Below are 23913 nucleotides of genomic sequence, written 5' to 3'. Positions count from 1 at the left end.
TCTCCTCTCTGCCCTTTCTCTCTCTTCCTCTCACTCTCTCTAATGCGATCCGTCTGAGGCAACAGGAAAGAGACGGACAAGAGATCTTACTTCAGGATATGACCTTTTCAGGATGCAATCCACACTGCTCCCTGGAGCCCACTTCTCCTCCATGCTGGACACATGGACTTTTCACCTCTAAGGAGGCACCATCCAACACAGAAACTGGAGGGACAACCCTTAAAAATGGTGTGAGGTAGAGGTCAAAATATGAAAACAGCTTTAAAGTCAGAGCAATGAGAATTCAAGTCTCTGTCCATCACTCCCTGGCTGGGGTGGGGGGGGGGGGCTCAGGCAAGTCACTTAACCTCTCCCACCTGTAGTTTCCGAAGGAGATAGTGTGATTTAGAGCGCCCACCGTGCCGCTCGCTAGTCGTGCAAACTTGAGTCAGCTATTTCACCTCCCTGAACCTCAGTTTTTCACATGGAGAGTCAGGTCTGTATGCTAGAGCACAGTAAGGGCTAACTACATTAGCACTAGCACAGCGCCTGACGTATTCCATCCGCGGGGAGCATGATACCTACGTCACAGTGGGGCTACGCGTTGGAAATATTTTATCGCTAAATAACAAACGTAAGTGAGCAATAGAAGTGAGTTCTGTCCGCTCCTCCAACCCTGAATAACTAGACAAGGTGAGCAGCAGTTAGGGACCCTTTGGAACTCCTTCCAGTGTTCTGGCATCATGGGGAGGTGCCAGCGTGCTCTGGAGAAGCTGCCTTTCAGGAATGCATGGAACTCTCCACTTGTATGGCCCAGCAGGCCTAGACCTGCCCCTCACAATCAGGGCTACACTTGTGTGGCACCTCGCCATCAGGGAAGAGGTTCAGCACCGCGTCGGTATCTCCTACAATTTGGCTTAGAGGCAGAGTTCAGTCTCATGAGGAAAAGGTAGGAAGAAGGGACAGGAGGGTTTGCTCTGGCACTTAATGGTCCATCTCGTTGCTGCCAACCCTACTCTGTGGGTGAGAAAAGAACAGTTAGAAACTTGGTTGTGTTCGTGCACCGGCCAGTCGTTGTTAAGGTCCTCCCGTGGGCTGGGCAGGCGATCCCAGTCTGAGACGGGGAGGCCAAGTCCAGAACAGATCTGTTCTGTTAGAGTTTGGTCTATGTCTTGGTACAAGTTTCTATCTACGTATGTCCAGAGCTTCCTGTAATTCCTGGTCAAGCTCAAGGGCCGTGAGTTATTCTATCTGCGGAAGGGAGGTCCAAGGACAGGATTGCATAAAAGCGCTAGTGTTAGAAGATGTGTCAAAAATTGGTGGCCGTGCCCTGCTCGACTGAGTACCACCTTCAAAGAAACGACCTTCGCTGCTAACTGTGAGGTTCTGGATTAAGAGGGTTAACCCGGAAGTCGTTAAAAATGCAGGAACAAGCCCTACAATATCTTCCCTGGAGACCAGAGAGGTCTTCCCTGGAGACCAGAGAGGAGTCAAGGCATTTGGCTGACTGAGGGAGGGTCCACTCCGGTGGAGAGACACGGCCAGTGCTCCATTCTCTGGCCGGGAGAGAGGCTGGACACTTACAAGCAAAAGGCCTCCACATCTTGCTCCGGGCAGCCTGACCTAAGGCTCAGTGGTGAGGAGGCTTGGCTGAGGGACAGAAGGTACTGAGAACCCAGCCTCCTGATCCTTGGTAAATAAATAAACAGTGTTAAATCTGCCGTTCGGTGGGCCTGGGTAATTAGCATCTGCGTTAAGCAGTTACGGGGTTAAGTGCTACCAGGGGTTTGATCCCGGCTGACAGAGTCTGAGCTGCGGAGTGGGGTGGTTGCCTAGCAACAACACCTGTAGCACATTAAGCAGCCAGTCAGCTTTGTCAACTTCTAGCAGGGGAACTTGTAGAGCGGAAGATGGGGGCGGAGGCTGGATTAGGGGGCACAGAGGTGGAAAGCTGGACAGTGGGTCTCTGGATGGAAGAGGGGGCAGTCAAATGCTTCTGTGTACCCCTAGAACGGCTTGATGTCTACTTCCTCATGCAGGAAGCAGGTGGGCAGCTCCGGGTGTGAGTCCAGGCAGGGGAGGGATCCTGCCATGGTTCCTGTCTCTGCCTAAGACCCTCATGCCAGCAACCAGGAGAAGTAGGAATCCCCTTAGTGGAGTCCTGTCTCAAATAAGGCATCTCAGGATGTGGGGATGGGGGAAAGCAGGGAGAGGAGGTGCTTTTGTGGTTTTGTTTTCAGGTCCAGGAGGAACACGGGGCTCTTTCCGCTGGCTTGTCTTTCAGGAAGGGACCACAGAGAACAAAAGCAAAGACCCTGAGAAGACAAAGTCCTTCTCACCACCTTCCTTTCGCACCTTCCCGCACATCACTCTGGACTTCCTCTCATGCACGCCTGAGATAGAGCTAGAAAAAAGAAAAGATTGAGGAAGGCCAGAGAGCTTAATAACATTGTTGCTGCTGTCTTTGTAGAATTCATGGTCTAGCGAGCCAGCCCCTTGACTTTCTTCAGGATCCCCACACTGTCTTTGAGGGGGCGGGGTGCGGGACGAAGAGTGACGTGCCTCATTTGAAATGTAGCGCCGGCGATCAGAACACCTGGGGTCAACTCCACTTCTGTCGCTTGGAAGCCCTGTGGCCTTTGGCTCATACCTGTGCTGTGCTGAGACTCAGTTTTCTCATCTGTAAAGTGGAGGGTAATCCTATCCACCCTACTTGCCTTATGGGGACGGGAGGAAGCAGTTACAAATGCTGTGGGTCTGCCCACACAGATGAGGCATTCGGACTACAAAGGAGATGCCCATCAATCTGCTCCCTGGGACCGGCCTGAGCTATCTGCTATTTGGCCCGATGCAGAGCAAGGAGGAGTAGCCACGCGGCCATGTGACTGGGTAACTGCTGGTAGCACGGCCCCGAGAGGGGGGCCCGTTCGACTTTTCTATTCTAGGTTCACTGGTTCAAATCCAGCCCTGGGCCAACAATTACTGCAATCATTGGGTTTGGAATTCAGAGAGTCTGATTTTTCAGAAGGCCTTGTGCTTATCTATTCTCCCCTGAGCTCTCACCGAACACTTCTGCGTGCGGTTACGAGAGAAACCAAGGGAGGCTGGAGAACCTGGCGCCGGGTCCCAAACATACACATGCCCCACCTCCCCTCCTTCTGGATGATCTTACGAGGTGGTCCAGCACCGGAGGGTGGGGAGGCGCGCATTGTCTCCCCTCTGGCTTAGCGGCAGCAGGCCGAGCCCCAGCTGATGCTGCCTGGGGGTCCCACTCACACCTTGGTCCTCCCTGCGTGTCTGACAAAGTTGGCAAGTCTCCCTTTCCACACGCAGCTAAGACTGGTCCTCCCCACACCATGTCTGATTAGAAAAAAAAGAATATGTCCAGCAACCAACAGATCTAAGGCCCAGCCAGGCTAACGGAGGTGTTCACCAGCCCAGAATGCACTGAGCCCTGTGCGTGCTTTTGTGGGCTCTCTGCCTGAGTGGCCATGGGTTCCGTGGACGCCCCGCCACCCCCCGGGGTGACAGAAAGTGTGACTGTGCGTGAGCCGCTCCCTCCATGGCTTCTCCGAGCCCGGTGTTGTGCCGTTATTTTCATGCTCGGGGTTATATTTAACTCAAGTCATAATATTTGGGGGGTTGGAAACCTGCTGTTTCACCAAGAAAGGCATTTGAATATTCTCAGTTGCAGAGAATTCCAAGGGCTCTGGGAAGAGAGTGAGGCGGTTGCCCCAGATTTGTCTGACACATCGTGGTCACGTGGACTCCATTAGTGGATGACTGAGGCATTGAGCAGGCAGCCTAAAGGAATGTTGTAGAAATGATGAAGAGGAGCCAGTGAGTGATGTCAGCGGGAGGCTGATGCCTCTGGGGGTCCCAGGGCACTCGCCCCACACATCCCCACAGGGAGGGAAACTCTAATTGGCAATATCGCCTGCCTTGTCACCACCCCACCTCTTATACCTAGTGTCAATCTGAGGGGGGTGCGGAACGAGAGTCCCATGTGACGTGAGGAGAGGCACAATTCAGCTCATCCCCGACTGAGGCTCTCGGTCCTGATGCCCCTGGTAAGAGAAGAAAGCATCCAAAGGGAGGACCATCCTTATACTGGGTGGCCGTGCCCCCCCCCCCCCCCCCCGCAAAGAAGCCCCAGCAAAGTCAGCAGGGGGCAAAGTACAGGTTGTCCGTAAAATGTGGAAAAACGGATGGTGCTATTTTATTCCTCAGAGTACAAAGACATCCTTGAGGACATAGATAGATTCAGCTGTTTCCAGATTTTATGGACACTCTACACGCTGCTTTCAAATGCTGAGTCTCTGAGCGGTTTTCCTGAAAGTTCTTTCTTTGTGGTATTATATACAGTCAATCTCCCTGGGAAACTCAGACTTAGTCCTTTTGCACTACTTTACTTCCCTGAGCCACGAAGGGCAGTTTGGGCAGAGTCCAAAATACACCGAGGTGGGGTCCGTGAGTAGGTGGAGAGTGAGGACAGGCGGGGCGGCCACATGGTTTTTATTATGGTGTCTAGACGCAGGCAGGTCCGAAAACTCCAGGCGAGAAGGAGAAGTGTCGCTCCTGGGGCAGCAAACACTTTGCAGGCTGAGCAGACTCCGCTCCCCTCGCCAGCCAGAGCGGCCGGCACGAGGCCCGCGGAGTATCCTTGAGGATAGGTCCTTCTGATGCCTCCAAGGGCCTTCCCAGGCGGAGGGGGCCTGGAGCCAGTCACTCGGGCAGCGGGCACGAAGGGGACCTTGGCAATCAGGGGCTACCGTGATCCCCGTCTGTTGAGGCCACTATCTCATCTCCAGCCTGAACTAAGCACTCAAACCAGCATTTACTTCACATTCATGGGAACTGACATATGGTATAATTTTTTCTAAAATCTTCCAAGTTCCCTAGGCAGCTTTGACGTGAATATTAATACTAACATAATTTCATGATGATTAGAGAACACAATTAGGGGCTATTAATAATGACACAAATAATGACATTTAAGGCCTCATTTTAATTTGAGGAATATTCTGTCTGGTGGTATTTAAACAGCTCTGTCTAGCACAATTAGTGTGGTGCCAGGGTGCAGACACTGCTCCCAGAATCTACCAGTCCCACCTCACGACCCACCTCCAGAGCAGGGGGAGGGGTGGGGGGCACCGGCCCACACCTAAGATGCACGCCGAGGGAGCCTCCTGTGCCGGCTATGGCTGAGTCGTCAGGGGTAGCGTCCTCAGGCAAAGAGCCCTGTGAACAGGTTGCAAGAGGAGTCCACGCTGGGAAAGCTCTCTGGTGACAGGACTGGAGTCAGTCAGTCGCTTCCTTCCGTAGGTACCAATGCTCCCTAAACAGCTGAAGGGACACTTAAGGTTTCCATGTCTCCTCAACTAAATCCTACTTGACGTGCACGACGTGACTTCCCGTTCAGGCCCACAAGCCCCTCCAGCCCCTCTTCTTCAGCCACGTTATTCTACCTCCGTCTTAGCAAGTAGGGTGTTCTGTTGTGATTACCCGTGTGCTTCCGGACCGCTCCCTTACGGAGGGCCTGGGCTGCGTCTTTTTTGCTTTTAAACCCTCAGCTCCCAGGCACACAGTAGCCCCTCCATGTTCACTGAATGACTTAATGACCCAATGCCTGAGAGCTCTGCCTTCCTGCCATTGGGCACACGTTTGAAGCTGAAATCCCATTACCACATTATACCTGCTGAGCCCTCTACTGGATCTGTTGAATGTTTCCGACCAATAGTGAACACCTTGGAGATGATTGGGCTGATTTGGTGCGGTGGGGGGGGGCGGCCCCCAGTGTGCAGAGAGGAAACGTCGTGAAATATGAAACTTTGTTGGTAAAGCTATAACCCAAAGTCCAGGGACGAGGCATTAGGGGCCGGGGGGACACGGGGCCCAGAACATTAACTGAGCATTTATCCTGTGCCGGGCACTTCAGGTACTTAATACCCAGTGTCTTCTTAGATCCCATGACAGATACGTTCTTATCAGTACTTTCATTTAACAAACGGCGACACTGAAGTCCAAATCGTCATGCCAGGTCACACAGCACTATGTGGCTCATCCAGGCTCCAAACCCATGTCTAGCTGACCCCAGAGTCCAGATCGTAACCACCCACTGTACCGGGACAGGTGACCAGGGAGGATGAGGACATCTGGGAGGCTTGCAAGAGGGAGGAAAGTGGACATGGACAGGAGGCAGGCTCTCGACGTCCCTTCCGCTCACGATCCCACGCGGCCTGCAGGGCAGACGTGGAAGTCCACGGGGCCAGGACCAGAACAGGCATCCCCAGAGCTGACGAGGGGCAGAGTCCAGCCCCCCGGAATTGGCGGCACCAGGCATGTCTGAGATCGGGGCTGTCAGGCGCCTGGCTCCAGCACAGGCCGATGGAGCTTCGGCAGAGGCCGGTGGGGCTGTAGAGGCCTGGGCAGGGTCTGCAAACAGCGGGGGAAGTTAAGTGGAACCTTTCCGGGTAATTGACTCTGCCTGTCCACGAGACCCCCTGCCAAGCCCAGGCCGGCCCCGGCCTGACGCACGGCAGCCTGTCTGGAGTCTGCTGTTCAGAGGCAGAGCGCCTGGTTGACAGCAGGTTGGTAATGTTGCTAGAAGACTCCCCCTTTCACTTGCAAGCCTCGTTTTGTCCGAGTGCCTGATGCGTAAGGCAGGGAACCATTCGAATCCACGGCGATCGCGGTGGTGGGAGCGTGGGATCGAACGGAAGATGTGGGGCTGGCGGAGGGGCTCCGGCAGAGCCACCCGGCCTCCCTCAGCACCCTATCCAGGCAGTGAGCTGGTACCCGCCACCCCTCACGATGCCACGTGGACGTTATCAGCCAGGCGTGGCGCAGGGAGGGGGGGTGGCAGGGGGGACACTGGGTGCACATCGAGGGATTCTCATGGCTGCAGGAAGCCTGTAAAAGCTGGAAAGCTGGTCACTCACTGATTTCCTCGTCCCGTGGCACACTTGCTCTCTACAGCTACCTACTACCATCCCCCAATCCTTCCCTCTGCCTCCTAGCCACACATCCTGGGGATTCTGCCCGCCCATCCCTCACAGCCAGTCACCCCAAGGCAGCAGAGGAAACATGGCTTGCTCGGACAGGGACCCAGGATCCCCCTGCCCTCAGTGTCCGGGGAAGCAGCAGTAGAGGGCATGTGGGGAGCTCAGGAAGGGCTCGGAAGAGACAGGAACACAGGAGTCAAGAGCAGCACGGGGACAGGGATTCCCAGGACCCAGGGATGCACAGGGGCAGAATAGCCAGGTGGAATGGAGCCCGGGGCAAGGGCAGACCGCCCCCCAGGCTACCAGAGGATTAGGCCAGATTTCTCATCTTCCCGGCATCTGGCCGGCATCTCCTCCAGGGCCCTGACTTGTGCCCTGGCACTGCTATTCTCCCCGCTGTCGAGAGCGCCTCAAGCAGAGTGAGGCTGACCAGCCCCCACCCCACCCTCCTATTTCTCTCCCCCCTGCAGCTCCATTCCGTACCCTCAAGGTGAAACCCATAGACTCTCTTACCTGGACTATTGCAATGGCCTCCTCGCTAAAATCCAACCCTACTGTCTCTTCCCTCTCTCCCCACTCCTCTACACATCATTATCAGAATTATATTCCCAAAGGGTGAAAATTATATCTAACATTCACAAAGAGCTTCCCGTGTGCCAGGCATTATTCCAAGCACTTAGCACAGTCTACCTCTTTGAGCCTTACAACAATTCTATCTTTCCAGTAACTACTATGTAGCATTCCCATTTTACAGATGAGGGAACAGAGGCACAGAGAGATTAGGTAATCTGCCCAAATTACATAGCTAGGAAATGATAGCACCAGGATTTGAAATCTCCACTGTTAATCTTAAATCAAGGGTAGCAATGGTCACAGCATACTCCCTCTCTCTTCAGAAACTTTTAGGGACTTCCCACCATCTATCCCACCAAAACTCCTAACCCCTTAGCTTCCACGCCTTCAAAGGTCTGCGCCAGCCCACCTTCCAACTCTGTCCCTCCTACTGCATTCCAGCCCAAGGTGTTAATTCTCCAGCCCTCCCCCCCCCCCCCCCCCGGCCTCAGCACTGTCCAGCCTGAGTACCAATCAGCACATCTCTCTCAGCCATTTCTGCCCGCCTGAATCCCTCCCTGCCTGTGCCCCACCCCAGCCTAAAGCCACTCTGCCTTTTTGGACCCCCCTCTTAAGAAAAGCATCAGCCTAGGACATCCCAGGTTTAAAAAATGCTCGTTCCCATCATTGGCTCTGTCACTGCAGTAAGAAAGCGAGTGCACCCCTCTGAGCATCAGTTTCCTTGTCTGTAAAAAGAGAGTGATGCGAATAGTCCTCACTTTCAAACACTGTTGTAATGGTTCAAAAAAGTCACCTGGGGCAAGTGCCTGACTCCTAATGGAGTCTCAGTCAAGGTTACGGTTCTTCCCCTCTGCTTCCTGACCTCACGGCTTTTACCATGTCTCCCTGCCATTTGGGCTGTTTGGATCCTTGGGAAACTGTATGTGGCTTTAGGACAAGTACTACCTGTCAGTCTCTGAAACTCCCCACATGCCTTGCCAAGTGTCAGTCATTGTTGGTGTTCAATACATGTTATTTTGTGTCAATTACTTCAAATGAGTGACTGGTATCAGGATGTCATAGAGGGGACATCCTCTACAGATGTCTACCAAAAGTAGATCCATACGGCTCCTGAGTTCCCTTCAACCTTGAGATTCTAGAACTCAAGGAGCCTCTTCCTTCATGGAACTTTATGCAAAACTCAGAATTCTTTCCTATCGGATGCTTACTGTTGCCGAGGATGTCAGCCTGAGGTCCCAGGGACTCTTCAAACCCACTTCTAGCCCACTCACGTCGTTCCCCTCCAAATCATTTTTTCCAGGGGTCTGGCATTCCCAGTCCACACCAGGAAGCTGAAGTTTTCGGGCGGCCCCACAGCACAGCTACCACTGGTGGAAAAGTCAAACCAGCAAATGGAAATGTCACTCAATCATTTCTCTGCGCTTTCCTCTCATTGGCCTTCCCTGTCGCCTATAATGAGAAATTCTTTTGGCCCAAATATTGTTTGAATTTCAAATACACAATTTCCCCGGGGGGTGACCAGATGAAAAGAGAAATCTGGTTTGCAACATAAGACCTCCATGTGGAAGTTGCATTGAGCGAGCGAACACCGAAACTAAATTTTTATTGAGCTCCTTGAAATGACAGAAACACATCAAGGCAACCAGGCTCCCTTCCCACTGTGGTGTGCTTAAATTATTTTAAGTGAACACCAAGGAAGCACCCCTCAAGGGGTGAGGAAAGAAGGAAAGGATTTTAAACACAGTGGGCAAAATAATAAATCTGCTCATGGTGTATAACCCACTCCCTCTGACTATCCCAGCGTGTGCCTTCCTATGCATCTTTCTGTACAAGCATCGACTGTCCACAGCCAGGGTTCTTAATCTGAGGAAGGGGGTCTCAGAGGCCCTAGGGCAATGATACTCAATCCTGGCAGCATCGGCATATCCTAGAGTGTTTTAGAAAAAAATACTAATGCCCAGACCCCACCCTGGACCAATTAAGTCAGAGTCTCTGTGTGTATGGCCCAGACCTCACAATTTTTATAAAAAAGTTTCCCGATGATTCAAATGTGTGCAGCCAGGGCGGGATGTATACATAGATTCGGAGGATATGCACCCCCCAAAATGGCAGGCAAATTTTTGCATGCGCGAGTGTTCTATTTGTTTTGCTGGGGTGAGGGATCATCACTTTCAGACGATCCCTTAAAAGATCTGCCAGCTCATGGGGCGCCTGGGTGGCGCAGTCGGTTGAGCGTCCGACTTCAGCCAGGTCACGATCTCGCGGTCCGTGAGTTCGAGCCCCGCGTCAGGCTCTGGGCTGATGGCTCGGAGCCTGGAGCCTGTTTCCGATTCTGTGTCTCCCTCTCTCTCTGCCCCTCCCCCGTTCATGCTCTGTCTCTCTCTGTCCCCCCAAAAAAATAAATAAACGTTGGGAAAAAAAAAAAAAAATGAAAAAAAAAAAAAAAAAAAAAAAAAAAAGATCTGCCAGCTCCAAACAGGTCTGCCACTTGGCGGCTCAGGTTCCTTCCAGCTGGACAATGACAGGTGCCTCAGGTGTGGTCGCCAGCGGGCAAACAAAAGCCAGGTCTCTGGTTTCTTGAGAAATGAACTTGTGGCTCTAGATCCCAAACAGCAAGAAGCTGTCACTGATGGGGGGTGGGGGGATGGGGGGATCCACTGAAAACCAGAGGGAGGCATCTGTGGTGAGGGGTGGGGGGAGGATCCACTGAAAACCCGTGGGTGGCATCCCTGCAGGAAAAACCTGGGCGCACAGTGGAATTTACCATTAAGGCCTCCCTGCCCGTGACTCAGCTGACAGCTGTCCCCAGCGTGGCCTCTGAATCTGGACATCAGAAGCCAAGTCCATGGAGAGGGACAGGTGCCCGGGAGCTCTCATCTGGGGAGCTCCACGCTCCTGGCTGAGCAAGGCACTCCATAAAACCGTCCTGAGAACCAGTTCGTTCACATGTACTGGAGGCTGAGAGGGAGGCAGATGGGGATCCGTCAATAAAGAGAAGGGCCCAAGCCCCTGAACGGGGCCCATAAGACTAAAGAGGCCCCCGGGAGCCCTCAGCGGCATCAGAATGTGATTTCAATAAATCCAGAGGGGAGCTCAAGGCTTGTGTGCAACTATCTAAGTGGGGCTAAAAGGGCACATGAGACAAGGGGGAATGTGGGGTGTCCTCCAGGCACTGAGTCTGTTCTTTTAGGAACCTCACTTCCCATCCCCTCCTCCCACCCCAGGGCTTGGTTGGATCTCAGCGTTTGGGCTCTGCCAGGGGACAGCCAGGCCTGCCCATGGCACTCCCATTGCCAAAAGGCAAGAGGGTTAGTCCTGGGGTTTCCCAGCCCCAAGTCAGCTGCCTAAGTGCTCGGCCCTGCTCATGAAAGGGCCCCCTCTTCCTCTCCTTTCAGCCCTGAGCTCTAATTTATCCTCCCCTTTGATAACCAACTCCAAACACGTTCGGCCGAGGCCGGGCCATCAGTGCACAAAGGCCTGTGCTCTCCCGGCTGAATGAAGCACTTCACTCTTGGGGGCATTTCTATAGAAGGCAAAATCCACCAAACAAGCTATTACACTTAAATCAGACAATGCCCGAGGTGACGGCGAGGAGACCAGCGTTAATGACTCAGCTAGCAGCGGGCTTCTCTATTTGGAAGCTCTACCGCAGCATGGGAGGGCAACCTGCTGCCCTTCCCAGCCTCTCAGCCCTGTCCCTCTCCTTCTGCTCCCAGACTAGAAAGTCGACCCTCTGTCTGCTGGGTCTGTGAATCCTGAGGGCTGAGTCCCCTAGGCCCGCGTAGACTGACTCTTGGCTCCCTCTTTGCCCGGAAAAAGAACGGAGAAGTTAAGTCTGGCCTGCCCCCTTCCTCTCTCCTTTATTCCAAAGATGACAAAACCACAGTAATTGTGGAAAGTCACACGGTCGGCTGGCGGCAGAGCCCGAATTAGAACCCTTGTCTCTTGCCTCATACAATTCATACAACAAGCGACGTAATTAGAGAATAGGCAGAAAGCCCTTAGCATAGTTTCTGGCACATGAAAGCACTCACTAGATATTAGCCACTGTTATTTGTTATCATAGTAGTGGCATCATTTTTACAGATGTCGTTCAGCTACTCAAGAGTACCCGCCCTGAGCCAGACCATCTTCAGGGTGCTGGGCCTAATCCCTGACCATGGCACAGTCCCCCACGTTCTAATGGAAGATGCAAACCGCGATCCCAATACAGGGTAGTAAGTGACGGCACGGGGGGGAGTAAGGTGAGCTTTAGGGGCTCATAGGAAAGCACCTGCTAGAGACTGGGGGGCTCAGTGAAGAGCTCAAGCCTGAAGGATAATCTGGAGCTGGCCAGGTGAAGGGAGGTGACAATGGGGGAGTGGGGAAGTAGGGAGGTGTGTCCCTCTGGGACGAGGGGATCATTGAAAGTGCAAAGGCAAACGGGGGCTGCAAAGGTGAGGGAAGGCAGGATGCACTTAAGGAAGTGAAGACATGTCCGTGTGAGGGGACACCCGGGTGTGAGGTGCAGAGACAAGGCAGTGCAGGCGAGAAGGCGAACGTGGCGAGATGCTGCTCAAGTCAGGTCAGGAGTCCCAGGGGGAGCCGTGGGAAGGAGCCCGGACTGCAGCGAGGGGTAAGGGGACGATGCCAGCCCCACGCGTGGCGGAGATCACAGGACGTATTGTGGGGAGCAGGTGGGAGGGGAGCTGGCAGCAGGGAGACCAGTTAGCAGGCCAAGCCCCCGTTTAGCTTTGCTCCGTGTTCCATGTCAACACACTACACAGGCGTGATCTTGGGTCGCCAAATAAGCCCCCCCTAAAGAGGACTCGCGGAAGGGCAAATGATCCAAAAGAAGTGAGCTATGGCCACGGGAGCAGAGAAATTGGACAATGGCTTTCCCTGGCCACTTGGCTCATTACCCAACAAGCCTGGAGCACCACACAGTGACAGCGAGTTCTCCACCAACCAGATGTGTGACCTTGGGCAACCTCCATCTCCCCATCTGTACAGTGAGGACATTTACTAAGTAATTGGTAAACTGCCTTGCAGTTCTCCCATTCTGTGGGTCTATTATTTGAAATACATATCATATATTTTTATTCTCAGATGCCTTGCTTTGCATTTTAATGTTTATGAAAACAAGACAAAATGATTTGCATTTTATAATAGAGGTAACACAGCTCATCAAAATCAAGTGTCCTGCACAGTGATCTCAGACATTTCCTCTTCTGGGTTCTCATCGCTGAGCCCAAGAAAGGCCCAGCTTTGACGCTAGCCAGGGAAAGCTGGGTGGGAGCCGTGCTCCTGAGGCATCTGGCCTTTCCTGGCGGCCTGAGAACCGAGAACCGACCCGCCTTCTTCAGAAAATCCTCTGCCCCGGGGCCCTTTGCCCTGGGGAGTGAGGTTCTGCAAAGAAGCCATAATGCTCTTTCCCTGCCCAATAGCTCTGGCAGCTGCTAAGCTAAAGGACAAAGCTCCAAGGATTTTGGGCAAGTGAACAAAAAAACAAATTCAGGCTGGGGTGGGAGAAGAAAAGGCCACCTCAGAGCTGTTTTTTGGCGGAAAAGTGTTCCCCATCCTATAGCTTCAGGACACAAACAGCATAGCATCCAGAGGTGCACAGTGGCATGGAACAATTGAAAAATTGCCTTGTTGGACTACAACGTGCCAATTTTTCAAATCTAGAGCCATTTTCACTATTACAGTCTGTGCAGCCTAAGCCAGGAGAATTTTCTTCTGGGAGGGAAAATTGATTCCGAGGTTACCATTAACCCCCATTAGCACAGCACGCCCCATTCGAAAACTATTCTTGGGATCCAAGGGGGCCAGAGGAAGCTATAGAGGCCCATGGTGAGGCTGGTGCCCAACATCACAGGTGCCAACAGCCAAAGTCCATTAGCCCCATGTCTCAGAAGGGCAAGAGAGTGAGTGAGCTGGAGAGAGGCAGGGAGGGAGGGAGCATAGAAAGATCTGGGTGTGTGTTTCCCCCGGGAATTCCTAGGCTTTGGAAGTTAGCCTGCACACCTCATTTAACTGGGGTGGATTGGGAACTTGCATGAGCTGAATAGCAGGAGCTAAGGCTCACTGCCTAGACCCTCCTGATTTTGTCCTGCAGCCCTCACCTGTCACTGCCCTTTGTGACAGGGGCCAGAGCCTGGGAAGAGGAGTGTTCTCCAGGGAGCCAGCTGGGAGGTACCCATCCCATCCCCATTCCTTGTGCCCAGCCGCTCAGGGCACGGGTCTTTGCAGACACACCACTATAAGGCAGCTGGCTCTGTCTGCCCGAGGTGCCCCATATGGAAAATCACTCCAAGCCGGTCAAGAGCCTCAGTCACGGGGTGTGCTGTGTATCCATCTTTCCAAACATAGAGCAAAACCTACCAGCCCAGCAGAGAAAGCGGTGGTGCAGAGGCTGCTGCAAAGCCAAGAGACAAAGACAACTGTGTGCGGACAAAGGGGAACAGCAGGAGAGTAGCACATTCACTGATCTCTCGCGCGTGTCATTTGTTTCACATGCTGATGGGCAGTGGGCACTGGTGCTGGATCCAGCTCTGCCACTTGACCTTGGATAAGTTACTTGCGTGCTCTGGGTCTCTTGTTTCTTCTTCTATAGCCTGGAAGTAAAAATAACCGCCTGGCCAAGTTGTCAATGTTGAATGCGACAATACGGGAAAGGAGTGGTTCTAGAACAGGTGCTCCACAAAAATACCTATGCATATAGATGTATGTCTAGGCAACAAATGAGTGTATACACATACATCCATGTATGTGTGTATAAGGAACAAAGGAAGCCCACCATCCACTCTAGAACATCTCTGTTGTTCTCAGAATGGCATCACTTTATTCTTCTCAGAAGAGTTTGCTTCAGAGTTTTGTGGCTACATGGCTGACCAGCTTTGTACTTCAGAAGTTCCTTTTCTTCCCTCCCGCCCCCATCCCTGCCCCTCCTCCACTACTACCATTAAGCCATCCCTCCTCCCCCATCCCTCTGTACACATGCCATCTGCTCATATCACTGTCCTCTCCTCCCTGGAGTGACCAGTCTACGGGAAGAGCCTTGCCAGGGAGGGCCTCGTTGGCGCTGGCCGTACTGGAGAGAGGAAAGCGCTCCCTGACATCATGGCTTCCTCCGTTCCCCAAACACCGGGAGCATCTACCACGGGGTAGGCTCTGTGCCAGGCGCTGGGGATACCAGATGCGCAAGATCCAGTCCAGTCCTGGCCCTCCAGGGTATCCGGGAAGATGAGGCACCAGACCCGTAGGCAGCTCATCACCACCCTACCACAGTGAGTGCAGGACAGGTGCACAGGGAGGAGGAGTGGACGGGACAGAGAGGCATCACACACAAGGAGGACCCAGGAGGGTGTCCCCAGGGGTGGGCATCCGCCCTGTGGTTGCTTCTGTTCCCTGCAGACCCGGGGGAGTTGACCTCTCTGGGTCGTCTGGTGATTTGTGAGGGAGGGGAGGGGAGCACTCCGGGCTAAGTGCTGACGGGACGTCCCTGTCAACACAATGTTCCGCCTGGCCGGGCCTTCATATATAAAGATATTTAATGAATTAGTTAATTAATGAGAGGCGTTTGATTGATAGATCATATGGCGCTCGCAGCAGGGTGAGTCTGACCCTCGATATCGCCGCCTGGGCTGCAATCCGTCCCCCTCATCGGTCGGGAGAGCGCGGTCGCTCTAGCAATTTGCATGCATTTAATGTAGCTCTTTAATAGGATGTAATGTTAGCGAAAGCCAAAAGCGCAGCAGCTGTAACTTAAAAGACAGCCCCATTACTGCAAGCCTTATAATTAGGGTAAGAGGGAGACTCGGTCTGCCATATGTTAAACTCTTTTGAGGTTAATAGCTCTGTAAGATTTTTGCAATTTAAAAAAATTACACTTGAAGGATGATGACAAGGCTCATCAATGAGGCGCCTCTCCACCGGAGGCAAGGGACAGGAGGATCCCATGTCCCTCCAAGGCCTCTTCCTCGGGCCGTGGCGAGGTGGCCCCTCTCCTGCCCCAAGTCGCTCCTGTCCCCACCAGCTTCTCCCAGCCGGGCCCCAGTAGCGCAAAGCTGCCGTCTCCGCTCCGCGCAGCCCGAGCTCGCCGGACCTGGCCGCGCAGGACGCCCCGCAGACCACCCCCCCACCCCACCCCCACCCCCGCTCTCGCAGGCCCAGCATCCTGCCGGCCGGGGACGTTTGGGGGCCCGCGCGCGGTGCGCACCCAGGGCCGGGAGGCGCGCGCGGCGAGGGCTTACCTTGCGCAGACCGGGGCAACTCCAGAGCAATTAAGGGGCCCCGCAGGTTACCTGCGCTGGTGGCGCAGCCGGGGCCCGAATCAGGGAACGCGCAGCAGGCACTGCCGCGGGGGAGGGGAGGAGATCGCCCGGAATTTGCTTGGTAATTACCTGGCACAAGGCCTCAGGGGTGTCTGCCTCCTCTGTGCCCCGACCCTCGAGGAGGGAGGGGGGCTGGGAGGGGCGGACCGCTGGGCCCTGGAGCGCTGCCCGCTGCACCCCGGCAGCAACGTGGAACGGGACGGCCTCCCTCCCGCTCAAGAGTCCCGCATGAGCCCGGCCGCACCCTCCCAGGTCTGGAGTCTGCCCCAGAGTCCTTTTCCAGCCGCCCGGGGGGCATCGCGTGGGGAGGGGGGCGCGCAGGCACGGGGACTAGAGACCAGAGCCGGCCTCTGCGGACCGCAGTAGCCTCCTCCCGCTGGATCCCCTCCGACAGCCTGTGCCCGGCGGGGCGCCGAGGAGAGCTGCCCCCACCGCGGAATCTCTCCCCCAGGCGGTCTGCCTCCCGCATCTCTCCCCTCTCCCTGGCTTCCTCGCTGAGCGCGTGGGTGTCTGACCAAATTCCTGATGACAGACACTCCAGACAAAACAACACGAGGTGGGGGCGGGGAGGGGGGAGGAAGAAATCCCTTTTATTTTTTTAGAGGGGGCTCTTGTTAAAAGGAAATCACAGGAGCGATAAAATTACCGCTAATTGCACGATTATCTGATTATCTCTGGTACCAAAAATACATGAAATCCTTTTCCTTTCCCAGCCGCTTAAAGAATTCTCAGGGACATCCCTTGGGGAGGGACACAGATATCTCTCTTGCCCAAACCTGGAAAGCCCAAAGAGAAAAGGGGTCGTGCGGATGGTGGGGGGAGCACAGAGAAGATTCTGGAAGGCAAAAGTCCATCCCCAGAGAGGAGGAGAAAAAGTTTAGGGCAGGATGGGGAAGAAATGGAGGGGTGGGGAGACGTCACAGAAGATAACAAGAGTGTGCCTTCCAGTGACTTATGTCAGAGCTAACAAGGCTTAAGAAAGATGAGACCCATAGAGATTAGGTCCCTTGTCCAAGGTCTTGGAGCTGGCAGGTGTGGAGGGATGGCTGCGGGTGGGCACCTGCAGGGGAGTGGGGAGCTAGCTCTCCAAACCCTTGAGACCCTCATTGCCTTTTTGGGACAGAAATTACTGGCGGGTTTCAGTGACTCAGGCAGAAAATTGTTGTTTGTGTTATAAATCTTGATTGGAAATGCTTCTCATTGGTACCTGCTAAAAGTGAACACAGCGGCAATAGCTAACTTTCACGAGTGCTTTATGGTTGACAAAGCGTCTCCCCATCTGCTTCCTCACATAATTCTCTCACCTACCCTGTTCTGTGGGAATCCCCATTTTCCAATAGGCTAACCAAGACTCAGACAATGTAGAGAACTCCCCGGAAGCCTCACAAGCTGTCATTGGAACACCTAAGGCCCCAGGCCACTGTCTTCACACCGAATCTTCCAGCCTTTCTTGGGGACACCAAGTCCTCCTGGGACTGAGGACATGTAAATAAGGTGTTGAAGCTAGGTTTCATTTCTTCTTTGCATTCCCTTTTTTTTTTTTTTTTTTTTGGTTTCAGACCAGGAACCTATAAATCAGGAAAAGGAAACAGCCTCGTGACGTTGTGGATACGCACAACATAAGTAGAAGGTGTTGTAATCTTTTTTCTTTTAATCTTTTTTTTTTTAATTGCAGTATAGTTGACACACAATGTTACATTAGTTTCAGGTGTACGACATAGCGATTCGATACCCTCACTGTGTTTTCAAGTCAATGGCGCAGGTGCTCTCTCCACTTGGATGGCGCCCAGTCATCCGGAGCTATTTTCCCACGGGACGGGACTAGACTTGGCACACCAGCCTGAAATATCACTGTCAGGTCACCAACAGTGCCCCCGCTCCTTGATGGGAAAAGGCACTGGCAGGTCGTGGACAGAGAGCCCACTTCTTGTAACCTTCCCCGCCTCCACCTTGTCAACCAGTCCGGAGAAGGAGGGAGACCCTTCCTCTTGTTCCCCAGCCTCTCTGCTGCCCCGAGCCAGGGAAGAGGTTCGGAGGTCCCCAAGAACCCTGGGAGTGCCGTGCAGAGCTGAGGGCCACTGCAAATTCCCCGAGACTCTTTGGCAGTCACGGCCATCCCTCCATAATCACCCCATCCTCACCACTCGCTCCCCCACGGAGCACGGATGGCTGCTTCAGAATTACCATCCACAGATCAATCTCAGGGCAATTACTAGGCCTTGCATCAGCCAGCAGGGCCTCGCTCTGGAGGCGCGTGGGGATGCATGCGGAAACATAGGTTCCCTTTATTAGGGTGACCGGGCTCCAAGTGAGACCGGAGCAAGGCTGGGGATTCCTGGGACTGGGGGCTGGCAGGTGTTCACAGAGGCATGGCTTTGAACTGAGGAAGAGTGCGGAAGAGAAGAGATGAAGAGGGCCTCTCTGAGGCTGACCCCGGGCCACCCATGCAACCAGCTCCCAGGATCCTCTCCCCCTACGCACAGCCCATTTGAGAAAAGTGAATGAAAAGCCAACAAACTGAGTTTTTCCCATCAACTGCCTTTCGATAGAAGGGCCCGGGGGCTGAGGGGTCAGTCTGCAGTCAAGCAGGCTTGGGAGACCAGAACATGCAAAGGACTCAAGCGTCGGCTGACTCTTGTAAAGCCCTGGTCTGTAAGGAAGCCCCTTTCCCCTGAGACCAAACCCTCCGTTTATTCATCAAGTGTGGTCCCTAAGATACGGATGCTGAGGAGTAAAGATGAGTTGGACTTACCCTGCTAGCAGTTTAAAGTCTTGTGGGAGAGGCACAGAGCTGCTCCACTTGGAGAACATCAGATGTCTCCACATTCAACAGCCTCAAACCATCGCGGGAGAGGACTCGGAGGCTGAGAGTGAACTGCCTTGACTGAGGTTTCACAACTTGCTGGTGGAGGGGTCCCGGCTGGAACCTGGTGTCCTGACTCCTGGTCCTGACCCCTCCTCCTCCCAGGCAGAATTAAGTGGCAGCCGGCTGTGTGCCTTAGCTCTGCCAGAGTGGCTCACCTCCCTGACTTTCGTCCAGCACCTGCCACCTCCCCTGGCCACCCTCCTCACCTGCTTCGTTCTCCCAGCTTAAGACGCATGACTGAGCAACGACTCGTCCGTCCTTCCTGCCCAACCGAAGGCTGGGTGTTTCACTGCTACCCAGCCAAGAAGTTGATCGTGTTTAAGTGACTCCATTTAAAAAGAAATTTCCTCAACATCATCTGTTCTCAGGCAGGAGAGCCTCGGCCAGGACAGGACACAGAGGGACTAGGGACAGGAGGAATGGGGGACACACGTTGGGAAGAAGGGTGGCGGACCACAGCCGGAATTGTCTCCTGGTCAACTAAGGGGATGCATTTTGTATTCTGCTCTCTTTTTCTTTTTTTTAATTTTTTTTTTAATCTTTATTTATTGTTGAGAGAGAGAGAGAGTGTGAGCAGGGAGGAGCAGAGAGAGAGGGAGACACAGAATCTGAAGCAGGCTCCAGGCCCAGAGCTGTCAGCACAGAACCCGACACGGGGCTCGAACCCACAAACCGCGAGATCATGACCTGAGCCGAAGTCAGACGCTTAACTGACTGAGCCACCCAGGTGCCCCTGTTCTCTTTTGCAGCGAGGATGCGGCTGTTCTTCTGCCATGCCAGACAGTCTCCTGCCCCAGGGCCTTTGCACTGGCCTGGACTTTCCCAGATATGAACACAACTCACTCCTTCACTTGCTTTAAGTCTTTGCCCCAAAGGGGTCATGTCAACCGTGACCTCCCCTGACCCCCCCCCACTTGGCACTGTAATACCCCCTCCAGCATTTTCGCCATCCCCTCACCCCCCTCCTCAGTTCTCCTTAACGCTTAATGACGTCTAGCTTATTGTATAACCTGGTTATTCATCACATTCTGTGTGGGCTTCACCTCTGCTGGCAATAGACAGCAAGTGTCAAAAGGGCAAGGATTTCCCGTGTTTTGTTCACAGTAACTAGGGACGCTACTTAGCACATGGGAGACAGCTCGATAAATAATGGGCAAAGGAGGGACTTAAGGAAAACATCAAGAGTCTTCAAACAGGCAAGCTGAGAGAGGCCTTGAAGTCCAGTTCATCCCAGACCATCCATTTGTGGGTGAGGAAGACGGAACCTGCAGCAGGTGAAGGGTTTCAAGCAGGTGATTTAGGCTACGCCTTTTTTCCTTTTTTCTCGTGTTCCTCTACTTCAGCGCTTCTGTTTTGTGCCTGTGCTTATTCATTCTTCACTTATCCATTCCAAAAAGATTTATTGGACACTCACTACTTGCTAAACACTGTGCGAAAAATAATAATATTTGACACATATCGATCCCTCTGGGCCACTTATCTCAACTGAACAACCCTCAAAGCTTCTTACTGTCATTATCCCCATTGGACAGATGACAAAATTAAGGATGAGACAGGTTAAGTGACCTGCCCGGTCATACACTAGAAAATGGAGGAGGTGAGACACATACCCGTTTGACTCCACATTTTTGTGTTGTGCCACTCTCTTTCCCACGCGTGCCCCCCCACCCCTTTTTCTTTTTTCTTCCTCTCTTGGGCTAGACTGAATGGCCCAACCAAGGTGGCAGGAGACTCCTCCAAGGTCACGCAGAGCTGGAGCCCATTTGAGGCAGCACATTCCTGCTGCTCCAAATACCCCCCGAAGCCACTTGTCCCCGCACCATCTGCACACCCTCGTCTTGCCGGCCCCGCACTCTGAGCCCCACGTGCAGGCTCCGGTGTGATTCACAGCACCGAGATCGGTCCCTGGGAAGGAAAGAGGGCTCATAAAACCTTACGGCAGTTTTATAACGTATTCTTAGCTTTTACAGGCGAGCTGGGCGGCCAAGGCTGGCGAACAGCAAAGTGTCTTTGGGCAGATGGGCGGGCCCCATGGACCCAGAACTGGTGAGAACAGCTGCAAGTTTTCTGTGAAGACAGCATCATCTTTTAGCTGCCTGGATGGGGAAGGGCGGTGCAGGAAGTGGCCATTTAAGCAGCCATTTCTTCAGCTCTGTCTAGTTTTAAAGCGCACTTGGACATTTAATGCCCACCCAGTAAAGCAGGTATCACTTGAGACTCACAGATGAGGAGCCCTGGACGCAAAGGTTGCATAGACCATTTGGTGGCAGGTCTAGGACTCTTACTCCAGCTTCCCTTCCTGAATCCGGATCTGATTCTCTGCTCCTGGGATCACCTGGCATGGCATAAGTCTCTGTGCTACTTCTGCCCGCAGAGACAGGTCCCAGACAGTCACCTGTCATGAGGTCTGAGCCCAGCTCCATCAGCAGGATATCCGTGAGCAAACCTCCAGTAAATTTCTGCTGCCGACAGCCACGCGTTGGGGATTTCTCAGCCATGTCTGTGCCCCCGGAGCGTTCCTTCGTGTCTCTCCCTCTTCTGCTCTGCAAGCCACCCCCTGCCCATCATTTCTAGCACGGTGTCAGCACCAGACCAGGGGGCTCAAAGTGTGGGAGTGCCCCCTCACACATGGAATCACCTGCACCCTCATTTATTTGGGATCGTTCCTGTATTTTTACTGCAAAATAAGCCAAGTGGATGTTGTGTCTCTTTTACAGATGGGCAAACAGGTTCCGAAAATCAAGCAATTTTTTCCAGGCCACACAGCTGGTGATTAGAAAAACCAGGATCTGAAATTAGGTCTCCTTCCCTTCCCTTAGACGAGTTTCAGATAGTCCCAGCTTGCTCCTAATCGTTGAGTTTGGTGATGTTTGAGACTCAGTGGGGTCCCTGCTTCCCCCTAGGTAAGTGCTAGAGTTCACTTCCTTAGCTACTTTGGCCTCAAGTGTCTGGACATTTTTTTTTAATTTTTTTTTTTTAATGTTTTCATTTATTTTTTTGAGACAGAGAGAGACAGAGCATGAGCAGGGGAGGGGCAGAGAGAGAGGGAGACACAGAATCTGAAAGGGGCTCCAGGCTCTGAGCTGTCAGCACAGAGCCCGATGCAGGGCTCCCACTCACTGACTGTGAGATCACGACCTGAGCCGAAGTCGGACGCTCAACTGACTGAGCCACCCAGGCGCCCCTTTTGAGCTTGTGGTTTTCGGAGCACGTGGATACTCTAGCGGTTGAGAGCCGATACCAGCCCCCACCGAATATCACTAGGACCTCTGACATCTCCTCACGTGGACCCAAGCTGGGGACCCAGTTAATTCTCCCTGGGCCATGGATCCTGCATCTTTGAATCACCAAGTTCAAGCGGTATCATAACCTTGGCAATCATCTTGCCCGACACCCTACCCCCTGAAACAGCATGCCGTCCCATGTAGAACACCGAACACGGACTAAACTCCTCCTTTCCAGAAAGCTTCCCGGTGAGGCTTTTCCGGGCTCGCCTCTTTTATAACACCCTAAAACCCTTTGTATGGTGAACAAGACCCCATACTGCCCCCTCCTGCCCCCGAAGCCCTGTCTATCTCTGCGCCTTCTTCCCCTGCCCAGCTCCCACCCCCCAGTCGCTGGCACCTCCTGCAACCGGAGGCCCCACGCTCTCCCACCCATTCACCCCATGCCGCTCCCTCGCCCGTGGGCTGCCCCCCACCTGCAGTGTCCTCCCAGCCTCTCCGCCTGCCTATCATCTACTCATCCTTCAAGACACAGCTGGAAGGTTGCCTCCTCTGTGAAGCCTTTCCTGATACACAATCCTGCCTCTCCCACCAGGGAAACTAACCCCTCCTCGTCCAGGCAGCCCTCCCTGTGCCCTTCTTAAAGAGCTAGCTGCTTGCTAAATCCGTGAGCATTTGGAGAGCAGGCACACTGTTCGACTTCTCTCAAAATCTACAGGGCTTGTGGGGGCACCTGGGTGGCTGAGTCGGTTAAGCGGCCAACTTCAGCTCAGGTCATGATCTCGCGGTCCGTGAGCTAGAGCCCCGCGTCGGGCTCTGTGCTGACAGCTCAGAGCCTGGAGCCTGTCTCAGATTCTGTGTCTCCCTCTCTCTGACCCTCCCCCGTTCATGCTCTGTCTCTCTCTGTCTCAAAAATAAATAAACGTTAAAAAAAATTATTAAAAAAAATAATAAAATCTACAGGGCTTGTCAACGATCCTGGTGCACTGTAGATGTTCCACAAGTGCCTCTGCTGAATGCATAAACACGTGAGTGGATGGGCGATGCCTGCATGCGTGCATGTGGAAGGAGAAGAAAACTATGCTATCGTGGTGCTTAAAACCTCACCTGTGTGTCCATCAACAGATTCATGGAAAACAGAGAGAGACAGAGGGTGAGTGGGGGAGGGGCGGAAAGAGGGGAAGGCACAGAATCTGAAGCAGGGTTCAGGGTCTGACCTGCCAGCACAGAGCCCGACGCGGGGCTCCAACTCACGAACCACGAGATCATGACCTGACCCAGAGTCGGGATGCTTAACCCCTGAGCCACCCAGGTGCCCCAGCAGCCTTTGTTCTTTGGTATAGAAGAGGCTATGGCCATGGGCTGATACCTCTCCCCAGGCAGGGAGCTGGGGCTACCCCAAACCTTGAAATGTTAAGGAAAGAGGATATTAACGCCCCAGTCACTCTAGAAAACAAGATATAGGCTGGGAAGAAACAAAGTCAGACTTCAGGATCAGATAGGTCTGGGTCCCATCTTGGCTCTTCCACTTACTGTGTGGTCTTGGGAAAGTTACTTAACCTCTCTGAACCTTCATCTGTAATTTGAGGGTGACGATCAGACCTGGGGCAGAGTAAGCCCTCAGGCAATGATAGTTGGTATAATTATGAGTGTCCCTAGCTAAGATTTGCTTGGTTGCTCCTTTGGGCCACTGATTGATGTATTTGGTTTCCAGGTAGGCATATAGCCCCCGAAGTTTCCCACGCTATTGGGAGATGCCTTATTTCTGAGCTTGGAACTTTGGTAAAGATGCCCTATGGTCCCACGTTGCTACTGATAATTGGCACAAGGTTGTCGTGAGCATTAAATGAGCTTCCATAAGTAAAGAGCATCTAGCAGCGCCTGGTACAGAGTAAGTGACAGTGTGGTGTAGACGTGAACAACACAGACTCTGGGAGCAAACTTTGGGGTCT

General features: G+C 53.3%; 1 long non-coding RNA gene across 3 annotated transcripts in view; it reads right to left on the bottom strand.

The window, feature by feature from the left end:
* LOC121035421 (uncharacterized) overlaps positions 1-16251 on the bottom strand; it is a 204853-nt gene extending 188602 nt beyond the window's left edge. For all 3 annotated transcript variants that reach the window (XR_005792876.1, XR_005792874.1, XR_005792875.1), the window contains exon 1: positions 15791-16251. This is a non-coding gene — a long non-coding RNA (uncharacterized LOC121035421). The remainder of the gene's footprint in view (positions 1-15790) is intronic.
* Positions 16252-23913: the final 7662 nt, after the last annotated feature.

The sequence above is a fragment of the Herpailurus yagouaroundi genome, unplaced genomic scaffold (assembly GCF_014898765.1).
Source record: "Herpailurus yagouaroundi ecotype Mexico unplaced genomic scaffold, PumYag 161, whole genome shotgun sequence".
NCBI classification, from domain to species: Eukaryota; Metazoa; Chordata; class Mammalia; order Carnivora; family Felidae; genus Herpailurus; species Herpailurus yagouaroundi.
Note: the sequence above shows the minus strand (reverse complement) of the source record. Positions and strands in the feature narration are given on the sequence as shown.